Source organism: Sus scrofa, chromosome 14 (genome assembly GCF_000003025.6).
Source record: "Sus scrofa isolate TJ Tabasco breed Duroc chromosome 14, Sscrofa11.1, whole genome shotgun sequence".
Taxonomy (NCBI): Eukaryota; Metazoa; Chordata; class Mammalia; order Artiodactyla; family Suidae; genus Sus; species Sus scrofa.
Genome location: NC_010456.5, coordinates 9,608,894 through 9,617,344, shown reverse-complemented (window position 1 = coordinate 9,617,344; position 8,451 = coordinate 9,608,894). Strand labels below are relative to the sequence as shown.

The window sequence follows — 8,451 nt, the reverse complement described above, 5'->3', positions numbered from 1 at the left end:
TCTTTTTCTTCCTTAATTCTCTTTTCCCTTCTCTCCTTGCCCTAAGTGACAGGCAAGCGGTGGCATCTACACGTACCCATACCACTCAAAGCCAAAGAGCTTTCTGACTCTTTCGCATTTGCAACATGGCTACAGCAAGAAGCTGCTGTTTTCTCTCTCCCCATCTTTTTTCTTTTTCTTTTTTTTTCCTTTTTGGTCATGCCCAAGGCACATGGAAATTCATGGGCCAGGGATCGAACTGGAGCCATAGTGGTGACCCAAGCCACAGCAGTGACAACACTGGATCCTTAATTGCTAAGCCACCAGGGAACTCCCATGTCTCTCCCCACCTTGTTCCAACTCCTCAGCAATTTCTTCTTGTGTGTTTAGAAAACACCATCATTTAAGTCCTAGGGGAGCACCAAACCACCACCCCCACCCCAGGCTTTGGTGCTGGCCTTAATAACCCAGGCTCGGGAGTTCCTGTTGTGGCGCAGTGGTTAACGAATCCGACTAGGAACCATGAGGTTGTGGGTTCGATCCCTGGCCTTGCTCAGTGGGTTAAGGATCCGGTGGTGCCGTGAGCTGTGGTGTAGGTCGCAGACGAGGCTTGGAATCTGGCATTGATGTGGCTGTGGCATAGGCCTGCGGCTACAGCTCCAATTCAACCCCTAGTCTGGGAACCTCCATATGCTGTGGGAAGCGGCCCTAGAAAAGGCAAAAAATAAATAAATAAAAATAACCCAGGCTCTCTCTCCCATGAGCAGGAAGCCCCTTAACCTTCCCCACTCTTCTCTCACACCTCCCACAAAACCGCTCTTTGCCCCCTTGCTGGTCAAAACCAAGTCAGATGGCAATGACTTTCCCAAAGCCAGGGGGCTGGGTCAAATTGTTGCTTTCGAGGAGGCAGCAAACAATTTCAGGGCTGGCTCCTTGGTTCTTCTCAATTTGAAACAACCCAACAATGACAACTACAAAAAAACTTCCAAAGAGCAGCAAACTCTCTTAGCATAAAAGAGAAAGGGGAAAATGTTGCTTGGCAGTTTCCCCCGGAGGCTAAAATATGAATGACAGTATACACCCAAATCTATGCTCTTCTTAGTGAAAAAAAATGCAGTCGGACTTAAAGATATAGGTAAGGGGGAAAGGATGAGAAGGTAAGGTCTAAACAGCCAAGAATCCGATGTCTCTTTAGCAAAATTCTTGGTATTGTTCCATTCAATAGAGAGAGGGGATTTGTAAACTTGAGCAGCTCTGAGGTGAAGTGCAGCCAGGAGCAGGGACAAAGGCACACACGGCTCTCTGCTGCCATCCAGTGGATGAGCACCGCGCGACCCAGAGATTCTGTGCTGAGAAGATTCAGTGCAGAACATTCAGCCTGCCTGAGATCCTGCTAGCTCCTCTAAAGAATTACTAAAGCTTTCAGAATGTCCCTCTCCTTCTCCCCCTCCTCCCACCTTCCTCATCAGCTGCCTTTGTTTATCTTTGAACGAAAAGCATCTTGGCTGGCCTCTCCTTGTTGACTGAAAAACTCAATACTCAAAAAAAAACCAGCTTTTGCGGCACTTGAACCAAATCCGCAGTTCCCCTAATTGGTTTAAAAGATGGGAAAGAGGAGTGTGGAGTGAGAATCAATGAGAACCAGGGAGAAAGTGAGAGACCCCGGGCCTCAGCTGAGCACCAAATGGTAAATAAGCCCTTTTATGGACTCATTTGGTCTCAGCCCTACAAAAGCTCCTCTAATTGAGGGAGGAAGCAGACAGGCAGTTTTAAGTGACATTAGATTCTTCCTGAGGAATGCTAAGGTTTGTGGTTGATCTCGGGAGCAGATAATAGGATTCTCAAGTCACTCTTTCAACCCATCGGTTAGTTAACCCGGAATGAAGTGTTTAGTTCCAACTGTGCTGGAATTTTTGTTTCAAGCATGTACCTGGCTTTTCCCTCAGTGGGTCCCCAGCCTCTGGTTTATGCTCTGATGCAGCTGGTCCAAGCCCAGGGCTCAGGGGGCTTTCTAAACGGAAGCCAGGTGCCCATGGTATCTGTGCCACACGGACACACATGGTATCTGTGCCCTAGACATGTGAAAACCTTAGGATATATTTCAGGTAGTTTCAAACTGCACACCTGAACACTAGGTTGCACTGGGGTCCCACAAACCCTTGCATCAAGTATCTTTAAAAATTACTTTTGCCTTAAAAAAAAAAATAAAATGTACTATCAGGTACCTTACATGTCACATTTTAACACATCAGGACACCAAGTTAACTTGCGTGTCTGGACTTTTTAAAAACCTAGGCCTATGCACGCCGGCTCATGCAAGATCGTGCTTGAATGTTCCTTTCAAATGCACTGGCTGGCTCAGGCCGTGTCAGGTCAGGCTCACGCACGTCTGCTCAGAGGACGTGCTCTCCCAGTGTGTGGTCATTTGTACAGTAACCAGCAAAGAGATGACAAGATATGGGATCACGGCACAGTGCAAATAGTTTTAGCATTTATTGTACATTTTGGATGCTTTTCCTTTAACTTATCTCTTTGTGATAAATGATATTAACAGATGTTAAATATTGGTAGTCATTCAATTTAATTTTTTTTTTTTTAAGAATCCAGCTCTTCCTCTTTCAGGCTCTGAATCCATGGGTTTGGAAAGTATCTAGAGACTGGCCTATAAGCTCATTTAAAACTGTTACCATTTGCCAATACTTATCTGTATGAAATTAGAATTTTCCCAGTACTGTTCTTCCCGAACAAAACAAATATTATACTGATAAAGCCAAGATAATGTTCATCAGCAGATTTCATGAACAAATATAGCAGTGGACCTCTATTGTCTCCAAAGGGTATACAAAGAAATAAGCTTCTGGAGTCTGTCATGGGCTGAATTATGTCCCCCCCAAATCACAGGGTGGAGTAGCTTAGGCTATAATCATATTTGGAGATTAAAGTGTCCAAAGAGGTGATTAAATTAAAAGAGACCATTAAGTTGGGTCTTAATCCAATCTGACCCGGTCCTTCTACAAAGAGGGAACTGGACACACACAGAGACACAGGGATAAAAAGCGGGAGAAGGCAGCTGCCTGCAAGTCAAGGAAAGAGACCTCAGAAGAAACCAAACTGCCAGCACCTTGATCTCAGACTTCTAAGTTCCAGAAAATCAATACCTATTGTTTGAGCCACTCAGTCTGGGCCTTTGTTATGGCAGCCCCAGCAAACTAAGACAAAGTCTAAAACAATTAGGTCTGAAATTTCCCACTCTACCACATACTACCTGGGTGGTCTTTAAAAAAAAAAAAATAGCTCATTGAAGTATAATTTACACACCCTAGAAGGTATCTATTTTACGTATACAATTCAATGAGTGTTTTATATACTCACAGAGTTGTGCAACCATCACTGCAATACTGGTATAGGCATGAGAGCTAACCTCCCTGGGCCTTCATTTTCTCACCTACAAAATGGAGCTAATAACGCCCTTTGCATGGGTTTATTTTGAGGTTTTAACAACATAACAAAAACAGCTGAGGAGTTCCCATGGTGGCGCAGTGGTTAACGAATCTGACTAGGAACCATGAAGTTGTGGGTTCGATCCCTGGCCTCGCTCAGCGGGCTAAGGATCCGGTGTTGCCGTGAGCTGTGGTGTAGGTTGCAGACGCAGCTCGGATCCCACGTTGCTGTGGCTCTGGGGTAGGCCAGTGGCTAAAGCTTCAATTAGACCCCTAGCCTGGGAATCTCCATATGCCACGGGAGCAGCCCTAGAAAAAGGCAAAAAAAAAAAAAAAAAAAAAAAAAAAAAACTATCTGAAAGGTGTGTTTGTTTCCTTCCTTCTGCAGTCATTCTTAGAACTTGGTGCCCTTCCACCCTAACCCAACTAAGTCTCAAATGTTGGTTGCTTGCTGGCTCCATCTTTCTCACCAAGGCTCCAGACCTTGCAAAACTTGGTACATAATACCATTCACTCCTCCTACCCTAAGGGTATGAGAGTTAACTCTGAGTCCCCCCAAACGATCTTCCCCTGTATGGCAGACAGCCACTGACAGCCACCAATGATCGCTGCCTCATCGAACTCATGTCCTTGAGTTTTAATGGATCTAGTGACTTCACTCCCAGGGAAGAGCATACAGCAGAAATGATGGGATGTCACTTCTGAGATGAGGTGACAAAAAGCTTGTGGCATCCCCTCCGGCTGCCTTGTTTACCCACTTGCTGAGGGAGGTGAGCTACCGCATTGAGAACTGCCCAATGGAGAGCCCATGTGACAAGGAACGTGTGCCTCTGGCCAGCAGCTGATGGGGACTTGAGCCCTGCCAACAGCCATATGTGTGAGTTTGGACGCAGACCCTTCCTTAGTGGAGCCCCAGGTGACCACAGCTACCACCAACACTTTCGCCGCAGCCTCTGGGAGACCTTGAAGCTGAAGTACTCAACTGAGCTGCACCAGGATTTCTGACCCACAGAAACTGCAATTTAATACATGTTTGACATTTTCAGCTGCTTAATGGGATAATCTGCTATGTAGCAATAGATAACCAATACACCTACCTCCAAGTACTCTAGAAGGAAGAGGGTCAAAACCAGGCTGACCACTCTGGAACAGTCCCTCCTCTGCTCAGTGCCAAAACACTATTAACGGCCAAGGAGCTAACAAGTAATATCAGCCCACACTTGCCTCTAAGAATTTCCTAGACTGTCAGATACTCATGGCTGTTACCTCCTCTTGCCATGCTCTGCAAAAAGCACAGTAGTGCCTGTGTCCCCATCTCCTGGAAGGACCTTACCATCCCTCCTACCCTAGAATTCATTTTGGGTTGGCTTGTGACCGCAAGTCCCTAATGGGCTGGGAAAAGTTACGATTTTAGAGAATACGCAGCTTTGTCTCATTGTTAGGGCAGAAGCCATGTTCTCTTATGGTTTTCTACTTCTTAAGTGAAAGTGGAATCCCAAACTGGGTTGAATTTTGATCTCTCCCTTCCTTTACTTCTGACCAGATGCTGTGACACAGGCCCCAGAAAGTTCACATGACTTTCTGGGTTTATCTGTTGAGACTGGGTCTGCAGCTGACTGGCCCCACCTATTCCACTAATCCCTAAAAGCAGACAAACCTACTGATCTGGAAGCAAGAAATGAGGGCTGTCCTAGCAATGGAATTTGAAGATCATCATGGCTGACCTTCACCCACTGCTTGAAATTCCCACCATTAAAGCTAGTAAGGAGTTTGATAACAAATCTGTTGAAGGTAAGCTAACACAGGAAAAAATTGTAAAAGTGGGTGTTGGAGATTTGGGGTTTTCGTCCAATTACCAACTGGGCAATCTGTCTTGGGCAATTCACTTCAATTATCTGTGAATCCATTTCCTTATCTATTAAAGAAGAATCTAGATGATATGCCTTATGACAACATAAAAATGAATTTACAAATGATCACAAAAAGACTTCTCCTCTCCTCTCCTTTGCATTTATTTCACTCTGGGCTTCTTCAGAAGATTCCACTATTACACTGGGCTCTAAGCAGACCAATTAAGTTTTAGGAAAGACGAAGTAGAACTGCAGTAACTAGGATTCTTTGCATGTTTCCCAGTTTTTGTTTTTTGTTTTTTGTTCCCATGTTTTGTTTTTGTTTTGTTTTGTTTTGTTTTTTCCCCTCTAATAACACTCCCTAGAACGGAGACACTCCTCCAACTTTGGTGAGGGTCAGGAGGGTCTTCAGACCGCAAGTGATACCCAGAAGGTTGTCTGTGCCAGGCAGCCACCTACCAGGACGGTGCACTCCAGGTCGATGCCATACTCCTGGGACACGCAGTCGAAGATGAAGCGGCGGGGCTTCCCTGGATGCTGGCTTGGCGCTGGGCAGCCGTTTCCGAAGCTCAGACCAGACAGCAGGTGCCAGCGATGAAACGGTCCTTCCCAGATGGGAGTCGGCTGCTCATAACGGTGAGCAGGCAGCCAGGCTGCTGCTGGTAGCGCGCAGCCTTGGGGGGTTTCCTGGAGCTGAAGTGCGGGCCCAGCGAAGCCCACACACGACAGGCAGCATGGCTGGGCGGTCGCCCTGCAGCAGTTCGGGCCACACCTTCACGCCGGTGACGCCCATGGCCTCCAGCTCCGCGCACAGGGCCGAGCTGCCCAGCGCTTAGGCCTCGGGGCCCCACGTGTCCGCCAGGCGCTGGAGCAGGTGAAGCGCGGTGCAGCAGGCATGCGAGGACCTCGCGGCCTGGGCCCAAGGCTAGGCCCCACAGTTCTGTATGTAGGTCTTGATGCAGTAGGTGACGAAGCCGAGGCGCCCACCCCGGGGCCCACAGCGCGGTCGGGCCGCAAGAACGCGGAGCACCGCGGTCTCACTGCGCAGGTGCGCGCCGACGCCGCCAACAGCAGCGTGTCCACGCCCACCAGGCGCTCAGCCGCACGCAGCGGGCATCGTGGCTGCCACCTCCTGGCCTCCACTTCCGTTACCACCACCTGCTCCTCGCAGCCGCCCACCGCAGGCTTCCCCGACCCCTGAAGCAGACGCTCAAGCTCCAGCGGTGGACACACGACCTAAACCTGGCCAATCTCAGTGCTTTCATTCCTCAGCAAAGTTTGATCTAAGAAAGAGACATAGGAGAGCCCTTCTCTTAGACTATCATCAAGATTCTCGAGAAGGTAGTTTTCCTCTGTGTTTTCTACACTAGGAGAATGTGCCTTTGGGAATGCTGGCTACCACTTGGAGAGAAGCTTTCTGCCCAACGAAGCCAAAACAAGAAAAGGGGGAAGGAAGAGAGGACGAGGTCTCTGGTGGCGCCATGTTCCGGTTCTAAGTTCCAAGACTATGTGAGCAAACCTGGAACCCTTCCCAGTATGTGAATCCACAAAAAGAGCTAGTTTGAGTTGAGTTTCAGTGACTTGCAACTCCATCGTGGTAAAAATGCAGAGATTGAAAGGATGTGGGGGTAATTAAAACAAGCCCTGCAGGATGGAGCACAGAACAAAAAGCTTTGGGCTAAAGTGATGGGACGCTTCAGACAGGGAATCCAGGGACGCAGGTCAAATGTCCAACATGAATCTTTTTCAAATGTACTTGCGGGAGATTGCCAACTACTTAGAAAATGGAGAAAGAGCAGAGGGTTTTTTGCAAGATCCCAGTCACACTCTTCGGCAACAGGGTAACCTGGGCATGGTTTCTTTCAAGCTGTATTTGTCTGTGAAAGTCAGTTGATGGAGCAACCTGTATCCATTTAAATGTAACAGAGCAGCTCATGCTGTCTCTAGTGCAGACAGCCTCTGCTTTTTAAGTGCAGTGTAGTGCTGGAAACAATGTCATTGATTAGATTGTCATGTTACAAAATTCCAGCTGCAAGTACACTCAGAGCAGAGGCATTGTGTTAGAGGGGAAACCAGCAGTGTTGGAAAAGCATTAAAAGTGGAGTCAGACACCATACTCTCTCACACGATCCCACTATATGCAAGGGTGAGGGGTGTCACCTCAGCTTTGGAGCCATGAGATGCTAACAGCTCCTATGGGGAAAGAGCCAGTAGCCTTGGCCTTGGTCTCATTAGTACCAAGCTCTAGCCAGCTGAATTAATCATAGAAATGAACACTGTCTATGTAACCCATGTATTCCCAGGACAATTAAGCTCTGGGTTTAAAGGGAAGTTACATTTATAGTAGCAATCCATATTTTGCTGAGTTTTTCCTCCCTGCTTGCTATAATGGAATATCCAACCCCTTAGCAAGTTCCCCAAAATTATGTCTTTGACCTCAAGGGGCATTTAACAATGCACAAAAAAGCCCTGACAGTCGCAGTACAGTCTCCACCTCCATCCTCTTTTTTTACTGTCCTTTTTCTCTGCCTCTTTGCTGTCACCAAAAAAGGACTGCCATTGGCGTCCTTCAGATGCCAGCAAAGCAATGCACTAAAACTATATTATGCAGACATAAGGAAAAATTCTCTTCTAATTCCTAACGCCCATCTACAGGAACCACCTCTGTGACAGTGACCCCAAAGAAGTGGTGTGGTATACTTCAAATTTTAAAGGGATCTGCTATCCATAGCATTCTTTTCCATTCCCATGGTCCCAGATGTGAACCCAGGATGCTGACAGGAAACCAGGCTTCAACACTATGGTCCAGCCACGCCTCCCAGTGTCAGAACACGTATTCACCTTCCAAACACTCAGGCCCTTCCTGTCAGCCAAAACATCTTGGAGTTCCATAACCAATCTTTGTGCTTCACTTTGATGCTTCAGTTGCATATGCATAATTTCTATTTTTGTATCACATAATAGATCATACAGTGGTTGCTATTGATCCAGGAATGTTGAGAAAAAAGACAGCTTGCCTAAAAGAAGAGGGTCACGCCACAGTGTGCTTCACAGTATAGTAAAGATGAATGTGATCAAAATCATCTGAAAATGACAAGACGGAATTTGTTTTTCTCTCTGTTCCTTGCCTGAAGCTTCTGGAGAGATGTATGAGCCATTACAATTGAAAGTTAAGGCGTTCC

The 8,451-nt window shown here is 47.0% G+C and overlaps 1 pseudogene; it reads right to left on the bottom strand.

Moving 5' to 3' along the window:
- On the bottom strand, positions 5,416-6,752 carry LOC110256697 (annotated as a pseudogene).